At 45.0% G+C, this 2,730-nt stretch overlaps 1 pseudogene; it reads right to left on the bottom strand.

The window, feature by feature from the left end:
• Positions 1–638: 638 nt before the first annotated feature.
• LOC102895984 lies at positions 639–2,378 on the bottom strand (annotated as a pseudogene).
• Between the last annotated feature and the right edge of the window lie 352 nt (positions 2,379–2,730).

Genomic DNA, 2,730 nt, shown 5'->3' with positions numbered 1-2,730 from the left:
TTCTAGAAAGATGAATTGTCTTGTTAGGAATTCATCTATCCATCTTTTCTCCCCTTTTCCTTTTCTCTGTGTGTGTGTGAGAATCTGTATGCGTATGCATGTGTGTGTGTGCACATATGTATGTGTGCATGCATGTGTGTATGGACCAGTGTTAGCCTTCAAAAAAAAAGAATGCTAGTTTGTTTTATTTTACTGTACTTTTAAAGAACAAACACATTTCTAAAATTTTTAACTCAAAGAACTTAACCTGAATAATAAACTGCTAAAAATGAAAAAAAAAAGGTGATAGTTTCAGAGTGTCAGAAATGAGAAGATAAGATTCAATAAAGCTATTAATATTTTCTCCAGAATTAGGAACCTTTAGAGGTCAACCATAAGAGACCAAAGGAAAGGAGGCATAAATAAATTACTTATACATTCACTATATATAAAGGATAAAGAAGAGGAATAAAGAAACCAAGGAGAGAAAAAGAATGAGGGAGGAAGAATGTGAGAAAGGAAGGAAGGAAAGTAGAGGAAAGAGATGGAAGATGGTTTTTATTGTGGAAAATAAAAGGCAAATCTATTAGTTAAACTGAATTTCAAACTTAAAGTCTGGCCTGCTGAAGTGACATCTAGCTGGAGCAGGTATGAGGCCTTCAGGATGGCGTGCACTGCACACGTTCTTGGTTCTCTTCCTCCTCCGATGTATCATCCAAATGTGCTTCCCCGATTTCAGGATCTCCCCACTGCTGGTGATGATCTCTCTGTGTCAGGTGATGCATGAGGAACCAAAGCATGTGGTCGTCAAACAGGTAAGTACGGTGCATTCTATCTTCATCTCGTTCCCGCTTGTTCTTCTTAACAACATTCTTTAATCCAGTAAGCTCCGTGGTAGCTTTAGCTGTGGGTGCCCAGATCTTGACATCATGGTCTAGGCCACAGGTCGCCATCACAGGTAGGTGAGGGTGGGGCTCAAGACAGTTTATAGTTCCTGTCCTGTCCCCGTTCATGAACTGAATGATCTGGCAAGATGATTTTTCCCAGAGGAAGATGTGCCCACAATCGCTACCGCTCACCACAAACTCACTTCTAGGGCCATAGAAACTGACGCCTTTGACCGTGGCATAATTTCTGTGCCCCTTATATCTCTTAACATACTGGGCTCCATCACAGTGAGAGGAGTTAAAGAGGTAAATATCTTCATCATTGTAACTGGCCAGGAGCTCTGTGCCATCATGGCTGTACATGAGGCAGGTGATGGCTGCTTTGGAATCATGGCTGATCAGGTGATGAGGACAGAATTTCTTAAATACTCCATTATTCTCATCCTCGTTAATTTTCCTCTGGTCATAAATTCTAACAAACTGATCTTGTCCACCCACAGCAAACTGGTAAGTATTCATGGGATTCACAAAGATTGAGTACAGTCCTACTTTCCTCTCCTTCTCTTTTGTTACCACCAATTTTGAAGCTGGCTGGCTTCGTCTGAGGTCAATGCCAAAGACAACTGCATCTTCACCTGAAGTTAGGAACTTAAAAGGGGAGTCTGGCTCCAGAGCCATCTTGTGGCAGGCTCCCTTATGCTGGGCCACACACTTGGAAAGATTAAGGTGTGGCAGAGCATCTAGTTCTGTTATCCGTATCTGCCCATCACGGGCACATGTGACCAGGGTGGAATCACCACAGTTGGGAAGGAACTTGGCCTGAAAGACGTTATTTTTGTGACCAGTCTTAAAGTTCAGTACTGGCTGCTTACGCATCCAATCCCAAACTATCACTCTAAGGTCATCACTGCTACTGGCCAGCAAGGTACCACGCTGGTTAAAGTGCGCGCAATTGACACAACCACCATGGCCTTCAAGCCCATACTGCAGATGGAAACGCTGCACAAAGACTCTTGCCCCACAGGCCTCATATACAAAGCGGGCACTTGAACCCAGCTGCCGCTCTCGAAGAGCAGTAAGGACTTTCCAGCGAGGGTGGGGCAGGGCAGATGTCTCTGAGGACATCCAGTCCTCCAGGGCTTGATCCTCATCTGGTAAATAGTTGGGCTCATTACACTGTACCTGGGGCTGTTCTGCTGCAGATGCCTCCACATCTTCCTCTCCTTCCTCCTCCTCCCCTTCCAATACTGGATCCTCCTCTATTAAGTGGTAACGTACCAGGTTTTCATCACTGTCTTCCATGCTTGGAGGGATAATGGTTTCGTTTGAATTTTCTGAGTCTGAGCCTTGATTTTCTCTGCTGGCAAGGCTGGGACCATCACCATCTGTGGTATCGTCTCCATCTCTGGTCAAGCTCACGCTCATTTTTTTATCTGAGAATGTCTCGCTCCCGGCCTCTGCTCTGGAACGCTCCTCTGGTGGGCTATCCGCGCCGCTCTCGTTGTCAGACATCTTGAATGATGTTCGTTGTAGTTGGACCGTAGTGGGGAAAAGTTCTAGAAAGCTGGCAAAGGGAGCAGGCCAACTCCACGTGCAGACAGGCCAGCGGATAAAAGTTAGGCCTAGTGCGAAGACGCCATTCCAGGTAGGCCAAAAGGGGCGGGTCAATAGCTGGCTGAAGCAGTTAAAAGTATGGGCACTGAGGAGGTTCAAAAGACTTCCAATCCAGGATTTCGCGGTATTTCGGGACTTCTCAGATTTTTCTAGACTCTGAGGCCCAAACCTGCAGCATCTTATATTGTCAGCAGCTGTGCGTGGTGTTTTTTGAAGATTGAAATGTATTTTGTTTTAGAAAACATTTTTA

This window comes from Pteropus alecto, unplaced genomic scaffold (assembly GCF_000325575.1).
Source record: "Pteropus alecto unplaced genomic scaffold, ASM32557v1 scaffold301, whole genome shotgun sequence".
Classification (NCBI taxonomy): domain Eukaryota; kingdom Metazoa; phylum Chordata; class Mammalia; order Chiroptera; family Pteropodidae; genus Pteropus; species Pteropus alecto.
Note: the sequence above shows the minus strand (reverse complement) of the source record. Positions and strands in the feature narration are given on the sequence as shown.